This window comes from Harmonia axyridis, chromosome 1 (assembly GCF_914767665.1).
Source record: "Harmonia axyridis chromosome 1, icHarAxyr1.1, whole genome shotgun sequence".
NCBI classification, from domain to species: domain Eukaryota; kingdom Metazoa; phylum Arthropoda; class Insecta; order Coleoptera; family Coccinellidae; genus Harmonia; species Harmonia axyridis.
This window is the reverse complement of record NC_059501.1, coordinates 6292471-6318830: the sequence shown is the minus strand read 5'-3', so window position 1 is coordinate 6318830 and position 26360 is coordinate 6292471. Positions and strand designations below refer to the sequence as shown.

The 26360-nt window shown below is 38.3% G+C and overlaps 5 non-coding genes across 5 annotated transcripts; all 5 read left to right on the top strand.

The window, feature by feature from the left end:
• Window positions 1-496: 496 nt before the first annotated feature.
• Trnaf-gaa lies at window positions 497-569 on the top strand. Its single transcript has one exon. It is a non-coding gene; the product is annotated as a tRNA-Phe (tRNA).
• A 386-nt stretch (window positions 570-955) lies between these two features.
• On the top strand, window positions 956-1028 carry Trnaf-gaa. Its single transcript has one exon. It is a non-coding gene; the product is annotated as a tRNA-Phe (tRNA).
• A 385-nt stretch (window positions 1029-1413) lies between these two features.
• Window positions 1414-1486, top strand: Trnaf-gaa. Its single transcript has one exon. It is a non-coding gene; the product is annotated as a tRNA-Phe (tRNA).
• A 389-nt stretch (window positions 1487-1875) lies between these two features.
• On the top strand, window positions 1876-1948 carry Trnaf-gaa. Its single transcript has one exon. It is a non-coding gene; the product is annotated as a tRNA-Phe (tRNA).
• Window positions 1949-2482: 534 nt separating this feature from the next.
• On the top strand, window positions 2483-2555 carry Trnaf-gaa. Its single transcript has one exon. It is a non-coding gene; the product is annotated as a tRNA-Phe (tRNA).
• The last annotated feature ends 23805 nt before the right edge of the window (window positions 2556-26360 follow it).

The window sequence follows — 26360 nt, the reverse complement described above, 5'->3', positions numbered from 1 at the left end:
AAGAAACGGTTTCGGGGGTTTTTGGGGGGTTAGGAGGGGGTTGTGCGATAGATCGACGTTGGAACGGCGGTCGAGGGTAATGAAGGGTGTTGGGATATTCGATTTCGAATATGTTTTTTTATGGGCAGGTGTGTGTCCATTGGATTTTTTTTTGTGTTATTTTGTGTCGTATTATTGGTTTCCTGTTGAATGAGCAGGAGACTCAGCTAGAGGTAGACTTCCGTGGAAAAATTTGTGTTAAATATATTCCTGCAAATATACATAAATAGGTCCATATGAAATTGAATGTCCGATTTCTTTCGTCTACCAGCACTTTCCACAAAATAATTCACTATTTAAGTTTGCGTAGGATATGCAGATATTGCGATATAGCTCAGTAGGAAGAAAGTTAGAAATAACTGAATGTCTAATCGCAATCACTTGATCGTGTGAACATAATCACTTAAATGAGGTTTGTTCTTATACTGGTAGGGATGATAATCCTCTTAGCTATATCGCCGAAATAGCTCAGTTGGGAGAGCGTTAGACTGAAGATCTAAAGGTCCCTGGTTAGATCCCGGGTTTCGGCAATGCTTTTTTAATCCTAATTTAAAGCGCTGAGTGACAGTGGTACTAATTGAAAACTCATGAATCATTTATGTTTTGAAAAAAACAAAGGCTGATCAAGACAAATATTGCAAAGGCAGAAGTCAAAAGTTTTATCCCTTAATTGGTGGTTATTTTAATGGTAAATTGAATTGAATAATATACGCGTGAATGTCGTGAATCTATAAGATTTTCTGCTGATATTCCATTCAAAAGTGTATTATCTGCGTCGAACTGTTCGTTTTTGAAAATAATAACTTATTTTAAAATAACATAGAGAAGATGTGAACACAATCACTTTATCGTGTGAACAGAATCACTTGTAGCATGTCACAGTTATGACGGTACGGATTGCTATTTCTACTTATCAGCCGAAATAGCTCAGTTGGGAGAGCGTTAGACTGAAGATCTAAAGGTCCCTGGTTCGATCCCGGGTTTCGGCATTGCTTTTTATCCTAATTTAAAGCGCTGAGAGACTGTGGTACTAATTATAAGCTCATGAAGCATTTATGTTTTGAAAAAACACAAAGACTGATCCAGGCAAATATTGCAAAGGCAGAAGTCAAAAGTTTTATCCCTTAATTGGTGGTTATTTTAATGGTGAATTGAATTGAATAATATACGCGTGAATGTCGTAAATCTATAAGAGTTTCTTCAGATATTCATTTCCAAAGAGCATTTCCTCCATCCGGCTCTTCGTTTTTGAAAATAATGACTCAGTTAAAAACAACACAGAGAAGATGTGAACCTAATCACTTGATCGTGTGAACAGGGTCACCTGAAGAGTGTCACCGTTATGACGGTACGGATTGCTTTTTTTATTTATAAGCCGAAATAGCTCAGTTGGGAGAGCGTTAGACTGAAGATCTAAAGGTCCCTGGTTCGATCCCTGGTTTCGGCATTGCTTTTTATCTTAATTTAAAGCGCTGAGTGACTGTGGTGATAATTGAAATCTCATAAAGCATTCATAATCTGAAAAAACAAAGGTTAATCAACCAAATATTGCAAATACAGAAGTCAAAAGTTTTATCCCTTAATTGGTGGTTATTTTAATGGTGAATTGAATTGAATAATATACGCGTGAAAGTCGTAAATCTATAAGAGTTTCTTCGGATATTCATTTCCAAAGAGCATGCTCCCCTTCCGGCTCTTCATTTTTGAAAATAATGACTCAGTTAAAAATAATATAATATATAGAAAATATGTGAATATAATCACTTGATCGTGTGAACAGGATCACTTGAAGTGTGTCATAGTTAAGACGGTACGGAGCGCAACATTTATTTATCAGCCGAAATAGCTCAGTTGGGAGAGCGTTAGACTGAAGATCTAAAGGTCCCTGGTTCGATCCCGGGTTTCGGCAAAGCTTTTTTATCCCAATTTAAAGCGCGAAGTGACTGTGGTACTAATTGATAGCTCATGAAGCATTAATGAAAAACAAAGGTTAATCAAAGTAAATATCGCATAAATCTATCATCATCTATCCTTAATTAACATTTGATTATTCATGAATTGAGTTGTGCATGTTTTTGCCTTAATTTTATCAAGGTGTCAAATGACAGAGCTGAGAAAATCATTTATAGCTCTATACATCAAATACCATTTTTATGCCTGAAACGCTTGTTGGAACTTCATCATAAAACACAGCAGTTTCCCATTAATTGATGATTATTGGAAAATTGAATACTATAAAAGTGAATGTCGTTAATCTATAAGATTTTCTTCAGATATTCATTTCCAAAGAGCATTCTCTCCGTCCGGCTCTTCGTTTTTGAAAATAATGACTCAGTTAAAAATAACATAGATAATATGTGAATATAATCACTTGATCGTGTGAATAGGATCACTTGAAAAGTTTCATACTGAAGACGGTACGGATTGCAATCTTTATTTATCAGCCGAAATAGCTCAGTTGGGAGAGCGTTAGACTGAAGATCTAAAGGTCCCTGGTTCGATCCCGGGTTTCGGCATAAATTTTTTTGAAGTTCTATCATTGAAAACGGTTGTAACAAAATGTTAGGTTATAGTATTTTATGTTCTTGCAATACTGGATTACTCTATTTCAGTTCTTTTTTTTTTTGCAAAAAGTAATTAATATCCCAGATATATTAAAGAAGATGTTGATTTTACACTTGATCTGTAACAAAAGTCCCATTTGATATTTGAAAGAACTGAACGAATTTCTTACACATCTTTTAAAAACAGTAACTCAAGTTGAGTAAGTATACGAATATAATCTTGATCTTGCTCATATGTGAATATGATCACTTCATTGTGTGAGCATGATCACTACAGTTACATCAGCCCAAATAGCTCAGTTGGGACATTTCGACTGAAGATCTAAAGGTCCCGGGTTTTGGCAATGTTTGTTTTAATGGCAAAAAGGCTAGCTCAAGTTGTCACAATGGCAAAAAGAATAACCAAAAAACTTCACCTAAAAAAGTAGTAGTCATATGAAGGTATATCGTCAAAAGTATTAGGTAATTATATTTTTATTTAATGTGTATATTTCAGCTTTTCACATATACATTTGTATTCCCTCTTCAAAATCGCAAAATTTCTTAGATTAGAAATAACTTGGAGTGTAAATGAATTCATTCAAAAGTGTCGATGCGAAAAACGTGTGCCAATTGTGGATTTGTATTGGGATGAATTGAAATGAATTATTTCTACTTTTAAAGCTCAAGAAATTTCTCAATTTTTACAGTTGTTGCTCTAGTATAAATACCAACATGGAATTTCATTCATTATAAAACAATAGAGGCAAGATCTCTCCAGCATCACCAAAATATCCACCGAAATTCCCCCGAAAAATTCCAACGGACACAAAATATAATTGCGTCTTTTTCTTCACCCTCCCGTCATAATGGGAAACTCATATCCTTCGCAATTATCCCAACACACGCGCCCTCGGGATCTCATAAGACACCGGATGAGCCAACCTTTCTCCCCCCCTCCCCCCTCTGCCCCCGGGGGTGGTGGGGTAGGAAAAAGCGTCGGCTTTCGGAAGAGTGGAGAACAAATATTACAAGTCGCATGAGTTGAGTTCCTTACGTGCAAGGAATAGGCGGGATAAGACAAGATGGAAAGGGCAATTCCGAAGGGCCATTAACCCAACTCAGGCCCGCATAGCTGAGCAGACTAGTTTTCCTTCTCTTTCCCCCGCTCCTCGCCCCCCGCGGAAGACGGCCGGGGGCGGCGGACGCCCACCGACTGCACCCGTTCGCAATCTTATACTTTTTACGGACAGGGGTGGATTCGGGGGTTTGGGATGTAAGGGCGTCATTGGTAAAAGGATATTAATTTTTTTGGTTACACAAGGACCTATAAAAATGAAAACCAACTACTTCGTCAGTAACAGAAATATTAAAGAAAAGATAAAGAAAATGAAGTTAAATGATTTCAGTTAGACACCTGAGATGCCATGTCAAGTGTTATTTTGATTAAACTCGTTGGAGAGAGAACAGCACTCAGAACCACAACACATTAACACATATAATTCATCCACCTAAAAAGCTTCACAACTCACCAAATGAGTTACTATAGTGGTAGACCCGAATAGAAGATTTTGACATAAAATTGAAGACCTTGAGGATGTAGAAAGCATGTTCCACAGCCCTTTCCAGAAAATTTCCAACACAGAGAGAGATCGATGGAATGTTTGAACATGTGTAGAATTACTTATAAATGTGGAAGTTAACGCCATCGAAGTATTTAATCGATTTGTGTCTGCATCATAAAGATATTCTCGATTAAACATGACAGCTTACCAGCAAAATTCTTGTCATTTACTGGAGGTTTTAATTGTTTGCTTTAATATGAAGAAATCTGCGGCTGAGGCTCATCGAATGCTCTCAAATACCATTGGTGAGGCCGCTATTATTGAAATAACGTGCCGAGAGTGGTTCCAATGCTTCAAGAACGGTGATTTTGATATCGAAGACTAGCATGGCGGTGGAAGAGAGAAGATTTTTAGAATTGGAGGCATTACTCGATCAAGACTCGTTTCAAACGCAACAAGAATTGGGATCATTAGGAGTGACGCAACAAGCCATTTCAAAACACTTGAAAGTCATGGTACTGATTCAGAAACAAGAAAATTGGCTGCCGTTCGAGTCGAAGCCGAGAGATGTCGTTTGTTTGCTTGTGAACCGCTGCTTTCAAGGCAAAGACGAAAGGGATTTCTGCATCACATTGTGACTGGAGGCGAAAAATGGCTTCATTACGATAATCCCAAGCGCAGAAAATCATAGGGATATCCCGGCTATGCTTCCACGTCGACGGGCAAACCGAATATTCATGGTTCCAAGGTCATGCTCAGTATTTGGTGGGACCAGCTCGGCGAAATGTATTATGAGTTGTAAAAACCGACTGAAACAGTCACAGGTGATGTTATCGAAGGCAATTAATACGTTCAAGCCGAGCATTGAAAAACAAATGGCCGTAACACAACGAGGGACATGATAAAGTGATTTTACAGCATGACGATGCTGGTTCTCATGTTGAGAAAGTGATTAAGAATACCCGCCGTGTTCTCCAGACGATGCTCTCTCGGACTATCACTTTTCTATTAATGGCACACGGTCTGGATGACCTTGTCATTCCGGCCTTATGAAGAAGTAAAAAATTGGATCGAATCGTGGATCACTTCAAAAGATGATCAGTTTTTCCTACGCGGGATTCGTACGCTGTACGAAAGATGGTGGAAAGTAGTGGCCAGCGATGGGCAATACTTTGAATCATAAATGTATAACCAGTTTTCACAATAAAGCCCCGAATTCCGCAATAAAACGGAAGAAGTAAAGTTGTACGCCTATGTATTTTAAATATCCGGTATTGAGTGAATGTTCCCCTTAGGGAGGAGCGAGAAAGCCTATTACGAGGGTAGATTTTTCTCTTACGCTGATAGACTAAATAGTCCAAGAAAATGGCCAATGAAATACGAATTTTGAGGTTAAAACTTGAATTTTCGATATAAGTTACTTTGAAGCATCTAAAAACGAACTGTGAAAGGTTTTTTTAAATTCACCCCGGGAAGGGGTGAAAAAAAATAAAAAAAGGGGTTTTTTTGAAATTTTGGGGAAATGGTAAGTGTTAGAAAAAAAAGTTTCGAATAAAAGTTGTAGAGCGTAAAATTTTACATAAAAATGTTCTCACAACTTTTTTTTTAAAAGCCTATATTATAATTTATAATAACATAAACGTTAATAGTTTAGGCTTCAGAGCCTGTACGCGATGTACAATTGAGACAGCTGAAATTAAAAAAAAATTGAATTAAATTCAGTTGCAACACATCTGGCGGAGAAGAAATTTAGCGTGTATATAAAGAATAGAAATTCCAAACTTCGTGCAAATTGTCTCATTAATAGTGGCTTGAGAACCGTAGAAAATAGTACTGAACTGAACTCTCCTCTAGTCCCACTCGCTGGTTCAAACGTATCGGGGTAAGGTATCGACAATCCCCTTATTCTCGGCATAAAAATTCACGTCGGTTCTTTTCTAATTTTGATCTCTAAGCTGAGTATGTCCTGTGTGCTCTCAGCCTTCATACAGCATCCTCCTGCTACGTCCCTGCCTTCCACCGCCGGTATCTCGCAGGCACAGGCGATATCTCCCTTGGAACGGCCGTTTCCGCTTCACTTCCCAATCCCAAGGACTTATCCCGCTTCTTCCCGACGCGATCCCTGCCGCGGGCGCCCTAAGCCTTCCGCCGACCGTGCACTTCATTTAACGCGGGTAACGGCGTCGCCTCCACCCCCTCCTACCCCCTTTACGCCACCCTCCCCCTCCCCCGCAATTGTCGCGCCGATCGCGAAGTGCGTGCGAATCCGGGGCCGGGGGATAATGAAGACGAAAACAAGTAGGCTACGGCCGTTTTGGGGTTGAGTTTCCGGTTTAACCTTAACGCGCCCCCGGGCCGATAAACGGACTTTAGACGTCATAACCCTATTTTAGGGGGCGTTATGACGGCGCCCGCTAAACTTCGGGCGATATTGGCTTAATCAAGGTTTAATGGGCGTTATCGCCGGGGTTGCAGGGATTTCGGGTAGAGTGTGTGTGATTCCTTAATTTGCATGATGGCCGGGAGATGTTGATGTATCCGGACGATTGGAGGTGATTGAGGGGAGTTTACCTTCGGGGAGTTTGATTGGAATGGCTGGCAAGGCCTCAAAATCTCTTTGTACGTGTTTTTAATCCAGTTTAAGTCTGGATAAAATCTGGGGATATGTTCGAGGCCATTCGTTCAGTCATGTCTGGGTGTACGCAGACATGCAAATGTCAATCCTCTTCGTAGGTGTTTTTGAGGCCATGTCTGCGATTAGGCTAATGTTCAATTTACGAGAACTTTCCTCTCTACATCCCTTTGTAAATCTTTAGAAAGTTCAACGCCAAATTATGAGCCTAAAGCTGAAAATCTCACGAAAAAATCTTGGTTGAGAGTTAGGTAACTATCAGGAAACGTACTACCATTGAAGGTGATTGCGTTAGACTCATTTAGCTCATCAGTATCACACAAACCAACAACAACAGCCTCTGTTTTCAATCGATTGTCATCGATGTTGGGTTCAGCGATATCATATTAGTGTCGTACTATCATAAAGCAACTGGCCAGAAGCAATAAAGTACCTCTGCTATGGGTATCAGGCATCATGGTATTAAAGGAAATAAAAAAGCCGATATACTAGCGAAGAAATCATCAAGATCAACACCTGTTGGCCTTGGGCCTTTTTACGGGCTTGGACCAATATAAGACCAACAATGTTGCACCATAGAATAACCCCCTGGAAGAACTCTCCTGGTCTTGAAACCGACCTATACCAGAAAGCTCTTGAAGCTACCACAAGCTAAGCTTCATGTAATGGTGGAAATGATGACAGGACACTGTAGGTACAAATATATTCTGTACCGCATCGGTGAGTCAATAGATGAAATTTGGAGACTGTGGAACGACGTTAGAAACAGCTGATCAAATGGTTCAGGACAAATATTCAGTAATAGGTTTTGATCAATGGAAAACCCTGTGGAGAAGCGTGCCTCGACAAGATCCCACATCAAGAAAGTTAACTGAAGTTGTTCCTCCAAGAAAGTTATTCGACCTATGCTTTCGATGTAAAAATTAGATCTTGCACTTCAACAGGTAGACTCTGCTGTTTCTTAAAGCTAAAACTATTTGGTTGTTATTGGACGACCAGGAATTCTAGATCCAAGATGTAATGCTACCATATGCTAGCAACCCTGAGCTTGATGTATGTAGTGGTTGAAGATGCATTGCTAATCTCCTGCCTTGAATTCAAAGTCACATCAGATTGGACTAATCTGATTGTGTTCTATTCATCAAACACTACGCAATATTCGACAAACTCACCACGACGTTTAATCTACAAGTAACAGAAAAGGAATGTTATATATGTCTTCTACCAAAGACTGCCAGATGGTCTTTTTACACAAGTGGTATTGCCAAAGGAGTAATGCTGGTACAAAATATTATTCTGTTACAAATGTGCAAGCCAGAAGATGGAACTTTCAGGATCCGTTGATGGGAGAAAAAAATTGTCAGGATTATAACATACAAATGTCAAAAAGTAACCACCACAGAAATTATACCTCTTGGTATACTAGATCCAATTCATTAAGACCAGATAGACGATATTCAGAAGACGGATTGAATATCGGATCAAAAAACAAAAATAGTCGAAGATCTCAAAGGTTGAACCATTGCCAATAGTCCCTAATATTAAACTGAAACAATTCATCAAGTGATTAGGTAATTGAAGCCTTTATTGTCAGAAGCAAAAGTTACTTTATCAAAGACATCAATATGAAATATTTAAGTCGAAAGTGGTATGAAGAAGTTTTAAACTTTTACCAAGTTTTCAACTTCTGAAAACCTCTCGACAATTAGACTACTCCATCATTTGAAAAACTCCACATTCAAACACCAATATCTAAAGCATAACGAACAAGAAACGAAACAAACCTTCGAAAATGTACCCACAAAAAAAGACCCACTCAAGACCCACAAAGTCCGCACACCCGCACTTCACCCACTCAAACGGAGGCCGAAGTGGCGGATCGACGTCGCAAAAAATATACGATTTTAATTAAGAGGTATACTCCACGTTAGAGAGGAAGAGAGAGAGTCCTAACGTCCCAATTAAAATCCTTTGTTTTGCAGCAGGGAGAATAACGAGGCCCAAGGATCGGGTCCTCGCTGACAGGACGAGGGCAAATGAACTGTGGACAATCGGAGGGGGGATCAAGGGTCGAGAAGGGGGAGCGGATCCCCAGGTGCGGATTGCCCTAAAAGACAAACAACGCTATGGGGACGTTGCCGTAATAGATCACGGGGTATCGTTATGAATAAGGGATGAATTGAAGAGTTGGCTTTGATGGGAAATTTTGAGTATTTTGATGTTTTCCATTGAAAGGCAAGGCACGCGTGATTTTGGGAAATCATTCATTTCAAGGTTCATGCTAGGTCTGATATTGTATTGTATGTATTATCGTCATCAAATGAGGAAACCACTGACGTGAAGTTCTTGATAGTATTCTTTCGATATAGAGAAAATCACAAATCCAAAAAGTTTCACAATTACAAAGGAAGGATGTCTCCTTGATCCATGCACTTTTTATCATAGATATATTAGGTCAATTGAAAAGTTCCCGGTCTGAGACACAGATGACGGTGCTAGTATTAAATCCATATGATTTTTAGTTAGTACCAACCTTCAAACGTTACGTGTCAAAATTTGACAGCAGTTTGTTAGTTATTGCGTTGTGAGTGTAGCTACTTTTGTTATCTGAAAAATATGGGAGAAAAAGAATTTCGTGTGCTGATAAAATATTGCTTTTTGAAAGGAAAAAAATACAGTTGAAGCAAAATCTTGGTTTGATCAAGAGTTTTCGGGGTCTGCACCAAGAAAATCAACCATCATTGATTGGTATGCTAAGTTCAAACGTGGTGAAATGAGCACCCTAGACGGCGAACGCAGTGAAAGCCCAAGAGAAGCTGTCAATCAAAATAATTTACAAAATAATTTTGAATGACCGTAAAGTGAAGTTGATCGAGATAGCAGGCATTGTAAGGATATTATCTGAACGTGTACATCATATCATTCACGAATATTTGTACATGAGAAAGCTGTGTGCAAAATGGGTGCCTTGCGAGCTCACAATCGTTCTAAAGCAACAACGTGTTAATGATTCTGAGCAGTGTTTGAAGCTGTTTAAGTGCAATAAACCTGCATTTTTTGTCGATATGTGCCAATGAATGGAACATGGCTCCATCATTTCACTCCGGAGTCCAATCGACAATCAGCTGAGTGGACTGTACACGATGAACCGAATCCAAAGCGAGGAAAAATACAACAGTCAGCTGGCAAGGTGATGGCATCAGTATTCTGGGATGCGCAAGGTATAATATTCATTGATTATTATATAGCGTTATTGGATCGTTAAATGGATGAAAGCGTTAAAGAATGACCACATTTGAAGAAAAAAAAGGTGCTCTAGCATCAAGACAATGCGCCGTGTCACAAATCAATGAAAACAACGGCAAAATTGCATGAATTGGACTTCGAATTGCTTCTGCATTCACCGTATTCGCCAGATCTGGCACCCAGCGTCTTTTTCCTGTTCTCAGACCTTATATTCTAGTTAATAAGAATAAAAAAACCTATTTTTATGCGTTAATTCTTTAAAATGAAGAATTCTCAAGAAGTTGTGATTTTCAGATAGATATAAGGTAAATGTCGTCCATAACACTCCCTAAATGCGTTTTCCGTGCATGCACGCAAACAGAAGAGCCTATTTTCACGACTCCTAATAAAATATACTATTCGAGAAACCTCTAGAAATCCGACAACCGATTGTTGTCAATTTTTTACGAATTCTTTCTTGAAAATCCTTCATACTATCATCCATAAGTAATTGTTATCGTCTCTACATACTCCGAAACTCTAACGTAGAAAATATTTCCCTCGTAGAGAAAAAAAATTGACAGTAATTCCCTTTATCTCATAAACATACCGCTCCTGAATGCTATAACCATACCGTCGAGTATATAAAAACACCATAACACTACGAATAAGACATCAAAAAACACCCTCTCGTATCCTATACCCTTCCATATTGTCCTTATCACCCCTTTCCCTTTCATTCCATCTTCTGAATTTACATGTAATGTAATTTTTCTAGATAAGGCATCTTCTGCACGATACAAGAGCTGGACCCTGAATCCTGATATCTACCCTGCCGCTGGAAGTTGGGAAATGTAGGTTTATGAAAGAATTGCTTTGGAACTGGATGGCTGAAAATGCTAAAATTGAGTCCATAAAAATCTAGGCTGCATTAACACTGAACCAGGGTAATGGATAAAATCAAAAAGGTTCATAAAAACAGAACAAGGGACTTTGAAAACGTGAACGAAAAATGGAGGTATATTAACATCACATTCTTTCCTTTAAAATTGGGTATAAAGAACCACATTCATTTCAATAAATAATTATTTAATGGATTCGGTCCTTACTTGGCGGAAATTCATTATAAATAAAATAAAACGAAGTAATTTCCACTATGTTATTTAATTGTTAGCAACAATTGTTTCGCCACACTGTGGCTTCATCAGGCTACATTTCTGAAATGTAAAAACGAAGATCTTTAGAAGTGAGCACTCTATCTTGCAAACCGAGACACTAGCTGTCTATACTTGCGCCCAAGAGTATCTCAAAAGAAACCTTGAAGGGACGCGTATTTACATCACTACGGACAGCCATCCACTCTGAGATCCCTGGAGATCCCAGGGGTCTTTACTGACATGGTAGTGCCGTAATACCATAAAGCAACTGACCAAAGGAATAAAGTAACTCTAGAATGGGTACTGGAGCATTGTGGTATTGAAGGAAATGAAAAAGCCGATTAACTTGCAAAAATGACATTAAGGTGAACATCTGTTGGTCCTGAGCCCTCCTGTGGGCTTGGACCAATATAAGGCCACGGTCCAACAATGCAAGTGGAACGATAGAAAAACCCTCTGGAGAAACACTCTGGGTCTTTCTCAAGCGAAGAAATACGTAGTTCTTTCACCGACCTATACCAGAAAGCTACGATTGCTACGAAGCTACCACGAGCTGAGTTCGAGTAATGGTGTGACTGCTGACAGGACACTGTCGGTGAAAATACTTTTTGTACCGCATGGGTAAGTCAGCAGATGTGATCTGCAGGCTCTGTAGAAAGGAAGTAGAAACAGCCGAACAGTGTGTGAATGTCCAGGACTGACTGGCCTAAGAACTACTCACATAGAAAAGTCAGTTCTGGATACTCACGAAGTAATAGCCAAGCCTCTTAGGATTTCTGGGTTTGTATGAAAAGGTTGAAAATAAAAGATAAAATTGGTTTCAGTTCCCAGAAGGCCAATAGAGCCGCAACGACCCCGATTCAGTGAATAATAATGATAGATTCAGCATCCTAAAAGGACTTAGAAGAGCAGATTGCTATACACCTACCCAAAATTCTCAAGACTTGTTTCATGGTCTCATGGTCATGAGAACAACGACTAGGTTTCTCTGAATGTAATCCAATCATCCCGGTTGGGATGAAGTTGTGGAACACTATGCTCCTTTTATGCAGTGTTGCACTATTATGTTGCCTCTTGCGAAAATCAAAAAGGGACATGCTTTCGTAAGTAATCACCTTTGCCACATCTCAGGAATAGAATCCTCATAAACAGTATCTAGATTGGTTCTACATTCTACAACAGTCTCCCACATTCGGGAACATCAATGTTCAGGAATGGGAAGTAACAAGAGAAGAGGACGACATAAGAAAAATCCAAAGAGAATCTAGAAATCACTGTTTTTATTTGGAGCTGAGAATCGAATTTTCGCATAACATAATTTTGTGACAGCATCTTGTGGCTCTAGCTGATGTGCTTGTTACTATTGGAAGAAAACATGCCAGTCTCTGGTATCTAGAGTTGAAATCATTGACGCGAAGTCAGGAGCTTGTAAGCGCTAGTTTATTCATTCACCGAATGCAATCCTGGAAACCAAGAATAGGTACCTATTAACAGCTATGTGGTCTCTTGACATCGGCCAAATCAAACTTCGATCTTTATGAACTGATATCAATAAAACCGACAAATCCAAAACATCACCAAGTGTAGTATTCATGAAGTCTAGTAGCTCACATGAGACACAAAGAAGAAGGAAAAGATAACAATTCAGACGATCCTCCACCAAATCCCTCCAGTACACCCCTGCGTCCCACACGGACAACTAGATCGTCCGACATTTATACGAGGGTTGTATTTGTTGGAGCGATAACGCGTGATGGACGGCTATGTCCTCACATAACCACATATCCAGAGGGCCGTGCTACGTCCTCTCTCGGTTGAGAGATCGAGCGGAACATTGTACTGCCGGCGGTATAATCATATATCGCCAAGAAGATTGGACCGGCAGAGGTGGGATTAGGATAGGGGTCGCTGTCCGGCGGCGTAGGGGGGAAGACTGCGTCAAATTTCAATTCGGCGACAAGTGGATGGAGGGTGATCGTTAATCCCGAAAGGGTTCGCTGCGTTCGGACCGATGTGTATGGGTGGACCGGGGGGTAGTAGATGGAGTGGTGTGAGGTTGTAGAGGGTTGATCGAGGAGAGTTCAATTTTTGGCGATTGTTTGGGGTGATGGAGTGATGAATTTCACCCTCGTTAAGCTTAAACTTTGGTTTACTTTTTAGATTATATTTGGCGACTCTGAAAACCTAATCTTGATCAAAAGTCAGACATATCTTAATGTTGAAATCAGCTGCACTAAGTTTGGTCAAACGGCATGATTGTGCATCTTAACGTATCATTAATTAATACGATCTTTTTATGTTTTTATTTTATTCATTATTAGGGAGAGCACCTACCTAAAAATACGAATTATTGTTGATTAATAACATGGAAATCAATCTTTTAACTTAACCATTGCAGAAACTGAACGTGATTTCTTTGTTATACTAACTGATAAATAAACACCAAGAAGGAGCTGATTTTTTTTTTATAAATTTGTTAATAATGTGTTTGTCCACTGCAATTATCTATACTCTCTTCAACACGTCTCGGCATTGATGCAATAAGTTAGTCTATTTCTTTTTGAGATATACTATCCCAAGCTACCTCTATGGCAACATGAGATCGGGCATTATCTTGCTGAAATATTGGATTCTTGAGATGGTTAAGGTAAGGGAGAACATATGGCTTCACTATTTCTTGAAGTTAACGCAGCGTTGCTATGTTACCTCGAATGAAGGCTTAAAGTGACCCACTTGCATGTGCAATAGCACCCCATAGCAACATCAAACTGAGGTTCACGTCTTTCTCCTCGACGTCGTCTTACCCTTCTTCGGCCATCTTGTGCACCCAAGGAGAATCGAGATTCATCAGAAAAGAAGACCTGATGCCATTCCACATTCCAATGTTGACGTTCTCTGCACCACTGTAATCGTTGCCGGCGATGCTCAACCGTCAGAAATAACACAAGATGGGGGTCAATAATGCTGAGCTGATTTACAGGATGGCCTTGTTCTCCTAGCAACTCATTAGCCAAATATCAAGTTATTGCAAATCGGCCTCTAATGATCATAACTCTCAGACGTAGATCTTGAACTTCATTTGTGCCCCTTCTTCGATTTTGGGCATTATCAAACCCCGCTTGACAATATCTCATAACAGTAGTTGGATTTCTGTTCGTACGGTTAGCGATTTCTCGAAATGACAACCCCGTCTCCCATAGACCAATAATTCGACCTCTTTCAAATTCACTCAGCTGGCGATAAATTCCGCGTACACGTGCTCTAGGCATTTTAACAACAACTGAACATCGACTTTGGATCTCCTCGGAGAACAGCTGGTTTGTTGTAAGATATGAAAAACTTGCAAATCCTATTAATGAAGTAACTGAATTGACGTCCTCTCTTGTGAAAATTTTGAATTTTTCTGTTTTATATCAAACATCGTTTTCCTGATAAATATTATTAACCCACCACATTTGTCAATTTCCACTTTATTATCAACACTTCTTGAATATTTAAAAAAAGGTATATGAAAGTATTTTAGTTACTTTGTACTCTTTGAATAGTAACTTCATTACTTTAGTATGTGATCTGATTTACTGTATTTTATAACTGATTTATTCTTGAAGAAAAGTTTACTTTTTGTGAGGTTTTTTACTTTGTTAATATAATTTCTTCATTTTTAGCCTTCGAAATGAATGAATCGCATTATTGGACTAAAAAGACCAATGAAGCAGGAAAACTACATAAAAGATTTTTGTATAATATAACGCAAAAGGGCAGGGTCACAAATGCGATAGTCCAATAGACTGAAATGACACAATAGATCAAAATGGATGCAAATAGTTCACTATATAGAAGCCAGAAATCAATAGGTGTATCGATGAAGATAACTAGTAATCTAGAACGATACAGGGTGAGTATATCTAGTTGAAAATATTTAACAAACTAAACTCACCTTTAGGTACTTGTTACCAACCTGACTATCCTAAAAGTAAGCCAACGACTATTTATCGAGCTCAAAATTCCCACTCCAATTAACTTCTTCAACAGCAAACAATGGACCCAATTCCGCTTTATAGTCATCCCCTCAGGATCAGAGTGGGGACGAGGGAGGTAAAAGGGTTGGAAAATCCAACATGGCATATAAATAACGGCGATAATTTGATCGCAGAAATTTCATCTGAAATATCTTGCCATTAGGACGTCGAGATAAACCTCTCCCGATTACTTCCCAACCCCCTTCAACCCCTTTACAATTCGGATCCGCGGGGGTTGCGTTGTTTCGCGCTGGACAAACCCGGGGGGGTCGTAAACTAAGGGGGTAGTTGAGAGGGTGGCGGTCGTGGTCCTTGATCCGGATTAAAATCCTCGAAAAGGGTTGATTCTTGATTCGCGCGTTCAACCACCCCCTCGTATGGTCCGATCGGGTGTTTTTGCGGGTGGAGAGGTGGAGGCGGCTTTAGGGGGTTGTTTAATGTCTCGGAATAGAGTGGATGGGGTATGTTGTCCGTTCCGTTTATGGATTAAAATTATGGGGGGTAATTGAGTTATCTGTGATTCGAGGGGTTGTTGGAGTTGCGTGTGAAGAAATATAATTTCGGATCGAGTGTTGTTTTGGACGGAGATTGAATTAATGTTTGAAATTTCGCAACGCTGGCATAGAAAGAATGAATAATATTAATTAATAGATGTGTTTATGTTCCAACCTCTTCTGAAAATATTCTTCGAAATATATTTCTTTCTTCTCTTGCTTGAAAAAATGCTATGAGCATCACGAACGTCAAGAATTAACCATCTCAGACAAAAATTTTTCACTCTGGTTAATTATTTCCTTCTGCTCAGGAACTATTTCCAATCTGAAGATTATTCAATTAAAATTAAGTTGTGGAAGGGGCAAAAAATGCAAATTTCGCACAATGGTTTATAATTATAAATATAAAATTATCAATTTAAAAAATTTCGAAGAAAATCCATATTGGGAATTCTAAACCCCTAGTTCGGAAATGAAACTTTCAAAAATATATTCAGATCAAAATATTGAATTTGGTATAATCGTAACAATTGTATATTTTTAATTTTATAATTATGTGCTGTTAATTTTTTCGAGGAATGATTTTCTCTAATCTTTTCCCATAATCTTACGTTTCACAAATTCATGGATCAAATTCTCGAGCTAGAGAAATCAATATGGTGTACCATCAGATTTTTACACCAAATTTAATGTGAAAAGCTCTGATTACAATTGTCGAGAAAATCTAATATTAACATTATATTAAAAGGGGAATATTGAAAAAATCATATCTCCGAAACTAATAGAACTAGAAAATTTCATTCAGTACAACGATATCATCACTAGATTGAAATTTCATGATTCCATGATATTAATTTAATTGAATATGGATTTTTCTAAATTTGTGTCCTTGAATTTTTGCCTTAAAAATTCTTGGATTTTGATTATGAGCTTAAATAATCAACGCGATATCGAAAAAAATTTTTTTATCAAATTTCATGGGAACATCTTTCCGAATGCTGGTTTTCTTTTATTTCAATTTGCTTTTTATTGAATAATTTTTTGATTTGAAATATTTTTCGAGCAGAAGAAATAATAAAGCATTGTACAAAATTTGCGGCTTTTATTCGATTTTTGAATTCTTAACATTTCCAAAGGTGAACTTTGAAATTTCAGGAGAGGGGTTTATTTTTTTTTTCTTGTACATTTCAAAAATGATAAACCAATAGGAAAACCAAATAAATCATAGCTTATAATTCGAAATCTTTCAAAAAATTACAATATTGGGCGTAGAGAGGGGGGTTTATTAGGAACATAATCCCCCCATTGTTTAGAAGAAATTCTAAAAAAATGGAAACAATTAAAAAAAAAGGAAGATTTTGCTTTTTCAAAGTGGGGCTAAATCCCCCTCCCATGCGTCGACTCTAGCTACGCTAATGAAAATGACCGAAAAACCTCAGAAGTTCAGATAATCCCCCAAAATCAACATAAAATCGCTATTTCCACAGCATCCCATCAATTTCATCACGCGCCAAGTACAAGCCAATAAACCAGCGACAAAATCATAATCTCAACAAACAAGGGCCGTAAACCAAACGACCGTAATCGTTCCTTTTCCAACAGTCATCCATGCTGGTCTAAGAACGACCATAACCTCACTTCTCGGTCCCCCGGGGGGGCCGTAAACGGACATTGACGAAACTACGAGTTTAAGTGATCGTAAACTCCGATGATCGTAACCGTTAATAACTATCACTCGTAAAATTGATTGTTGTCACTGGGATTTTTTCCGGGAATGAACAGAAGGCGTGAATAGAACGATATTTTATTGAGGGAAATTATGTTTACGGGTCGTAATTTTTAATATCTTTGTACGTACGACCCTTGTTGTCGTCTTGAGTGGCCTGCGATTGTATATTGGGACGGAGTTGATTCCGGTAGTTTTGTTGGTTTTATGGAGATGCTGTGTGTATGGTTTTATGGGGGTTTTATGGGTTTGTGGATCCTTGTGGCGTGGGGTGGTTTGAGGGTATGATGAATGGATGATATTGTGAAGGGTTTGTATGGATTGAATAGAATCGCAAAGTAATGAAGTTTATCTGTAGATACATGCTTAACAGGACAATTGAAACGTCCACGGTCTACCATAGTAAAACACATTTTTTTTGGCAAAATTTGATTTTATTATTCAACATAGTCATCGCCTTCGAGGGCGATTATAGCGATCTTCCAACTTTTCGATACCATTTTTGTTGTACGATTTGTCTTTCGCTTCGAAATAGGCCTCAGTTTCGGTGATCACTTCTTCATTGGCGCTAAATTTCTTTTCAGCGAGCATTCTTTTGAGGTCTGAGAACAGAATTAAGTCGCTGGGGGCCAGATCTGGCGGAAACGGGGGATGCAGAAGCAATTCGAAGCCCAATTCATACAATTTTGCCACGATTTGTGACACGGCGTTTTTTTTTCTTCAAATTTTTTCAATGATTTTATTCTTCAAACGATCCAATATCGCTATATAATAATCGCTGTTGATGGTCTGGTCCTTGGGGAGGTAATCAAAGAATATTATACCTTGCACATCTCAGAATACTGATGCCATAACCTTGCCAGCTGACTGTTGTGTTTTTCCTCGATTTGGATTCCGTTCATCGTGTGCAGTCCACTCAGCTGACTGTCGATTGGACTCCGGGGTGAAATTATGTAGCCATGTTTCCTCCATTGTCACATATCGACTCAAAAATTCTGGTTTATTGCACTTAAACAGCATCAAACACTGCTCAGAATCACACGTTGTTGCTTTTGATCGATTGTGAACTCGCGCGGTTCCCATTTTGCACACAGCTTTCTCATGTACAAATATTAGTGAATTATATGATGTACGCCACGTACACGTTCAGATGACATCTTTACAATGTCTGCTATCTCGATCGAATCTACTTTACGGTCAGTCAAAATTATTTTGTGAACTTTTTTTCGTTCTTGACAGCCTCTTTTGGGCGTCCAATGCGTTCGTCGTCTTCGGTCTCATTTCACCCCGTTTAAACTTAGTACACCAATCAATGATGATTGATTTTCCTGAACTACGGAATCTCTTCATCAAGCCATGATTTTATTATTAATATCATAATTATTTCGATTATTATTGATGTACATTTCCTTTGGGGTGAAAAACGATCAAACATTGATAAGACGGCCAGATTAATTTCTACGGAGGCTTTCTATAAATTTATTCGAAGAAATGTTAGATTTGTAGTCAGATTGAGTAAGGTAAAATGAGGTTATTCAATTGAAAATTACTATACACACGAAAATCTTCATCAAAAATATTTTGAAAAAGCACGGTCATGAATAGAATTGTCACTATGTGTCCTTTGTCAACTGAAAATTGTATATGTATTTTGAAATGAGTTCAAACAGTGATCTGCCATCCATCTGATATAGAGAAAGAAGCGCTCATGTTTATTCAGGACTTGTGCTAGATAAATCACAGAAGAAATACCAAGATATATTTGTGAGGTAAGAAAAATGGTGCAGTGAATAAAAATCCTCAAAAGAACCAGCGAGAAAAAATTATTAATAAATTTCAATGAATTGAGCAATTCTCAGAAGCTCTCATCTCTTTGACGTTATTATTCAATGTTGAGAACAATTATTTCGATCAGAAAGAATGTTGATATCATGAAATATATTGAGTTCGTAGCATTCCCGCAACAAAAATTGGATGAGTATAAGCCTAAAAAGTCCAACGTATTAGAAATAGGGATAAAATAAAATTTTTATTAGAGGCTGCGGACGAAAGATTCTCCTGCAATCTGCATGAAGGTAAATTATGAATATTCTTTTTGAGCTTGATAATAATTGCTGCAACGATTATTCTAGGTGATTTGAATATGTATGTGAGAGAAGATTATGCCTTCAAGTCATAGTACCAATTACCAAGACAAAGTTGTGTAGGGACACCAGAAAACAATAAGGGTTTGAATCTTTATTGGATCAACCTATTGCTACAAACACCAAAGAAATGCACTGGGCAGTGTTTTCGAAGGTCTTCAAACTCTTTCTTGCCTGATTCTGGAGCTGATCTTTCGACCGTTATAAGACATAGTGGCTGAAAATCTAAATCAGTCGCTACATCGAAACTTCTATTGAAAACAAAAAACGAACGCCTATGATAATTCTAGGTGCTACCATCTTTGGTAGCATCTAGAATTTTAATTGCCTTTGGTAGACATCTTTGTCTTCCTAACAGCGGATAATATTGCCTTAACATCTGAAGATATCAATCCAACAACATCTACATACCTAGACGTTTACAATCGAAACATATCTAGTAAAGGCATGTCAGCATCTTATCCAATTGTAAGGATTTTTGCTACTGCTTACAATAAATGAATTCTAGTATAATCGTATTCCGAATGTTTCTAATTTTAAACTGTTGACAGTTGTAGAGATATAGTGTTCTGCCTTTATCCAGAGTTTGCAGTGCAAATTTTACCGCTAATGCTTCTTGAAATACCAACGCAACAAATAAGTACAGCATCACCCTGTATACCCAAAAGAACCCAGCAACCGCCATGAATAATCCGAAAAGTCCCCCCGGTGATCTCACCCCAATAAATCCCCAATACACGCATAAAAAACGCTGACCACCGAATTAACTCGTCTCCCATACCTGTTCCACCTATCACCGCGCATAGAAGAAAACCGACCGCGCGGTGATTTAATAGAAACATCAATCGCATCGGACCCAGGCCTAAAAAACGGGTCGGTAAGGTCGAGAATTGCCCGTCTGGCCAGAATGGCCGTTCCACGGCCATCCGTCTAGGGATATCTCAATCTTTTATGTCCCCTGTCGAGGCTGGGGCAAGATCGTTCGTCATCTTGATAGGTTTATAATAATGAGAAGAGGAGAAAGGAATTTCGGGACGGCGGCGATGAAATACTGGATCTTGGTTCTTGGCCGGGCGTCGTAAATAAGGGGAGATATGCTAATGGCGGATCGGATGGTGGGTAAGTCCTATAGAGGAGGTTTTTTTTTCGATGAGAGAATTCTTGGCGGAATTTGTTTTGATGGGAATCTGGTCGAGGTTTTAACGGAATGCGATTCTGATGTGCTTGGAATTCTACGCAGAGTTTGAAATCGTTGTTTCGTATCAACAACCAAAATCTCAACTCCTTCGGTTACCTATGTGGTCACGGAAATTTTTTTCGATAATCTTCTTAAAGTTTCTATGAATATTCGTGTACGAAGCTTCAAATTGTCATCAGTGTATCAGCTCCTATCGTTTGAGATGATTCTCAGCTCGAAATTCGAAATTATCACGAAAAGTATTATTAGGTGTATTAAAAACAAATCCATTATTTTTCCAATAGATAACTTCAGTTATCTGTATTTCGCGTTCTATGAGTCCGAATAAGATTTCGTACTACAAACAATTTTTTAGCAGTTATGGGAGTAGTTCATTCAGTTTTCGGTAATTTCGATGTCCAATATGCCCCACGCACGGAAAGCCAATTATCGAAAATGCCGATAAAATCATGAACCTTGTCGAGTCCGACCTGTTCATGTTCATGTCAGCACTGTTTTGATTGCCTGAGAGTTAAAGATTGCACAAAAAACCGTTTGAAACCATTTGCAGAAGGCTGGTCTCACGAAGAAACTCGATGTATCATCATGGACCAAATTTCCATCTGTGAATCGATCTGATGGAGAAAAGTGGATCACTTACGACAACGTCAAGCGAAAACGGCCGTGGTTGAAAAGCGGTAAGCCGGCGGAAACTGTGGCCAACGCCGGACCACACACAACGATAGTGACTTGCCTGAAGCTCCGGGAGCTTTGTTGGGAGGTTCTTATGCATCCACCTCATAGTACGGACCTGGCACCAAGTGATTACCATTTGTTCCTGTCCATGGCAAACAATTTTGCTGGTAAAAAATTCGCTTCAACAAAGGCTTGTGAAAATCGACTGTCTCAATTTTTTGCCAATAGAGACAAGGGCTTTTATGAGAGAGGCATAATGATATTACTTTCAAAATGGTTAAAAGTTATCGAACAAAACGACGCATATTTGACCTAAATTGGATCATTCTAAAAAATAATGGATTTCTTTATCCGTACCATATATTCTTGAATAGCAAGTACAATAAGAAACTCTTGCAGAATATCGAAGAATAACGCCCTACCTTATATTACCATAATAACTTAGCTTAACGGCTTAGATTGGAATTTAATCTGTACCTGTATGTAAAAGCACTCAAATGTGCTTGTCGATCATAATTGACATCTCATATAGGTTATAAATATGTATATTAATTATAATTGATTTGTAGTCTCCAATATAACGAATGTATGAGCGCTCGAAATCACCTGACACTTATTTTTTTTTTATTTATCTATCAACAGTTAATTTTAATTTGGTTTTTGGCTTCAATTCGTATATTGAACACTATATATCCAAATGAAGTATCATTGATTCATCAGTAATAAAACTCATTGGTGGAAAATACGGTGATTCGAAGCCATTAGATGAGGAAATTACCATGCAATGAATAGTTTATTTATTATATGCGGAATACATTATAGTTTCGTGTTGTGCTGATTCATTTAGAATTTGATTTCTGGATTTTTATGATGAATTCTATAAATGTGATGAGAAATTACAAACAATTGAATAAATGGGTAAAATAATAATAACTTATATTAAAATCGATTATGAATCCATCTGCTCCTTCAAGTGTAGAATGGATTTATTTTTCATTATCTCTTTTTGATACTCGTCATTTTCTGCTAGACTCATTCTCCTGAGGTGTTTCGTGAGGCGACAATACCCTGTAAGGAAACCAATGAGGAAGTGTATCACATTCTTGCTAAGATCTAGATACTTCTTAGATCTCGCAGTATCAATATTTCGATTAAACTTTTTGGAATAGGACCCAGGAAGATTCCGCCAAAGTTTTCCTTTCTCTTGAAATATTTACCTATACCAGGTGTTCCTTTTCTGGTGTGTCAGCCTCTTTATTTACTTCAATTCCCGAGTGAACGAGAATATAAGATGTAACTCGTTTAGGATACTATATTATTAACGTACTAAAGTCATTAAAACTTTCACAGTCATGCGTTGAAAATATCTATATCCTATTTGTTACGTGAAAAACTGTTAATTTGTTATTATAACTGAGAATTAATTTCTCAATTTGTCGATTCCTTTAACTTTAAATCCGTTTTTCTTATTTTCATTTTTTCTAAATTTCGGTAATAATATAATAATTCTTCAAATTCTTGCCTGAATGAATTAAAAAATCCACTTATAATATTGGAAATAGCGATAAGAAAAGAATAATCAGACTTGTTGAAAACATTCAAAACCAAATATTTACCAAAATCAATCATTTCACCAAATATTTCGGCCACAACTGAATGCATCTTCAAAAAAATTTCAGCCTACTATACCCAACCTTTTTATGTCCCAGATTCTCAATTTTTCTAGAATTTGCAAAGAAACCGCAATTTTCGGCGAACATCAAAGAAGACCGTCAAAGGCATGCGGCCATCTGCAGTCATCCGCGCGCAACTGCTCGATCGGCGAATAAAATTACAGTTCCCATTAAAACCGAGGGCGATTTATGTGTTTGTTCAAAAAACCCGCTTTGTTTGCCAAAGCTGCCGGATAATAAAAGCCCAGAGGGAGGAGAAGAAAATGAACTGAGAACTGTGCGAGCGACGGCTGGTTTACGAGTCTGTTTTCTTTGCTTGTGCATTTTGCACACACAAAGAGAGAGAAAAGCGTTACGGCGCCCCGGAAAATCGAAAACGGGAAAATCATATCGGGTTGAGATATTGCGGTTCGGGGGAGTTTTTCCGGGGAGGAGAATTATGACCGTCGACTTGGCAGTTTCGAAGGAAACAGTCGGAAAATGGTTTATTAAGATCGGGAATGGATTTTGGTTCGAGCAAAAATTGGGGAAAACGCTGATGTGAAGTCGGAAGCTTTAAAGCGCTTGTTCCTACATGCGTCAAATGGTGACACATAACTGTATATAAAAAATGAATAAACTTCAGTCTTACCCGAATTTATTTCCAATTGTATCCTATCTCCCAGATACTAAAGGGTGTTTTTTTTAGAGCCATAGAATTTTAAATTGCAATAAAACAATGATGGATTATTCGATTGACATGAATTTTATTTATCCGCAAGATAATCTTGTGGCATTACATTTTGAAAATGATTTCTGGCGTATGACCGCCACGGCTGACTCGGATGTAGTGCAATCTGGACGTCCAATTTTCGATGACGTTTTCCAACATTTGTGACCGTATATCGGCAATAACACGGCGAATGATGTTGTCTTCCAAATGGTGTAGGGTTTGTGGCTTATCCGCATAGAAAGTAGTCTAGCGGTGTTAAATCAGAAGATCTTGGAGGCCAATTCATAGGTCCAAAACGTGAAATTAGGCGGTCACCAAACGTGTCTTTGAATAAATCGATTGTGGCACGAGCTGTGTGACATGTTGCGCCGTCTTGTTGGAACCACAACTCCTGGACATCATGGTTGTTCAATTCAGGAATGAAAAAGTTAGTAATCATGGCTCTATACCGATCACCATTGACTGTAACGTTCTGGCCATCAACGTTTTTGAAGAAGTACGGACCAATGATTCCATCAGCCCATAAAGCGTACCAAACAGTCAGTTTTTCTGGATGTAACGTTGTTTCAACATACACTTGAGGATAAGCTTCACTCCAAATGCGGCAGTTTTGTTTGTTGACGTGGCCATTCAACCAGAAGGGCGCTTCATCGCTAAACAAAATAAAATGGACGTAGTGCGCGGTACGTATTCCGCACAGAACCATTATTTTCGAAATGAAATTGCACTATTTGCAAGCGTTGTTCAGGCGTGAGTCTATTCATGATGAATTGCCAAACCAAACTGAGAATAAATCACTTGACAGCTGTTAAATCGGTCGCCATCTTGAACAGTAATGCCAACTTAAAGTTATATGCCTCGAAAAAAAACACTCTATATGTAGTTTATTGACTATCTTGAGAAAAGTCATTAGCAGTGAGTTATTGTACCGATTGAATGCAGAAATGAAAGAAAAACTTCCTCAAATGTAAGAGAAAAAAATCTTCTTGCACCAAGACAATGTTCTTTGTCACAAATCTATGCAAAAATTTTGTAAAATTGAACGAAATGCGCTGCCAACTGCTTGACCAGGCTTATTTTCTAGATCTAGTCCCCACTAGATTTTTGCAGACCTCAAAAAATGTTTCAGGAAAACAAATTTGCCTCGAATGCAGAAGTGATTGCCTAGATTGGAGCCTATATCGAAAGCAAAGACGAATCATTCCACAGAAAAGGCATTGAAATGTTAAAGGAGTGTTAGATTATATTTATCATATTGGGGAATAGAGTCGAATTTTTTAGATGAAATGTGTTTTTACTGGTTAGGCCCGGGTTTTTTCAAGTGAAGTGGAGAGTGTGGAGATGTTTCGAAAATTATCATGGTATCAGTAGAATTAAATTCCTCTCTACAATCTCATAACTAACTCAACATGTCATATCAAATGATCCATGATATTTGCAAAAACAGCTTTATTTACTGTTTAATGTATTGGAATTCGGATCTTATTTGTTGGAAATTCATTATCGAATGATTAATTTCTGAAAATTTTAATAATAATTGTTTCGTCAACATTATTCCTTTGGTCTGTCGAAATGATAAATTTCCCTGAAGAAGCTATAATGTTGACCAAACAATTCTTGCACTTAACTAAATATTGAAAAAAATTTGTAGGAATCAATTTTATTCTTATTTCATTAAACCCTCCTGTTGCGTGAAAAATCATCGAACACCCCCCCATCCAATTCAAACAGAGACCGATCACCGGATGATCGAAAGCCTCAATATCCATTCCACAGCCGCCTTCGCATACGAAAAAAAAACCTATAATTCCTCGCATTCAAACCAATAAAGCCGGATTTGAACAATAGCAATCCGCCGCCTACTTAAAATCCGCCTATAGAGGGGGGCTGAAATTTAATTTCGGGACTCTCATCATTTGGAATTATCGCCGATCCTTCCGACGCCGCCTCCACTTCGAGGATTTTTTAATCAAAACGGAGTCGTAAATCTGGGCCAGTTTACAATTTCAATACGCCATCGTCATCGCGGGGTGGGCTTATTGAAAAATTTCGGATCTTGGGGGGGTGAGAGGTTGAGGGGGTTGGTTGATGGTAGATGGCGTTTTCATTTCCTCCGTTCGGAATTTTGTGGGGTGAAAACGGCTGGGCAATCAATTAGGGTGCGATTAAAATTAGGAGTTTTGAGATTCCGAGATCGTCGGCGGCTATGGAAATCCATTGTGAGACTGATTTTGGGGGAGGGGGTAATGTGAGATTTGCTGTTTAGGGGTGGAGTGGAAGGAATAATAAGAATGGGCTATAAATATTTACAGTTCGAGAATGGTTCAATTTACTGACAGCTTGCGATTCTCAAATTTCGAGCTGAAAGTGTTCATGAATTCAATGAAATGTTCATTGTATCAATGAATCGGGGTTTCATTCTTAAACCGATGAACAGAAGCATTAATACAGTGAAATTGATGAATTTTTTTCAACTGTAACAAGGGAAAACTTTCATTACACCAATGGAAATTTCATTATTACAATTTTTGGTTCATTGTTCATTATCAATAAAATAT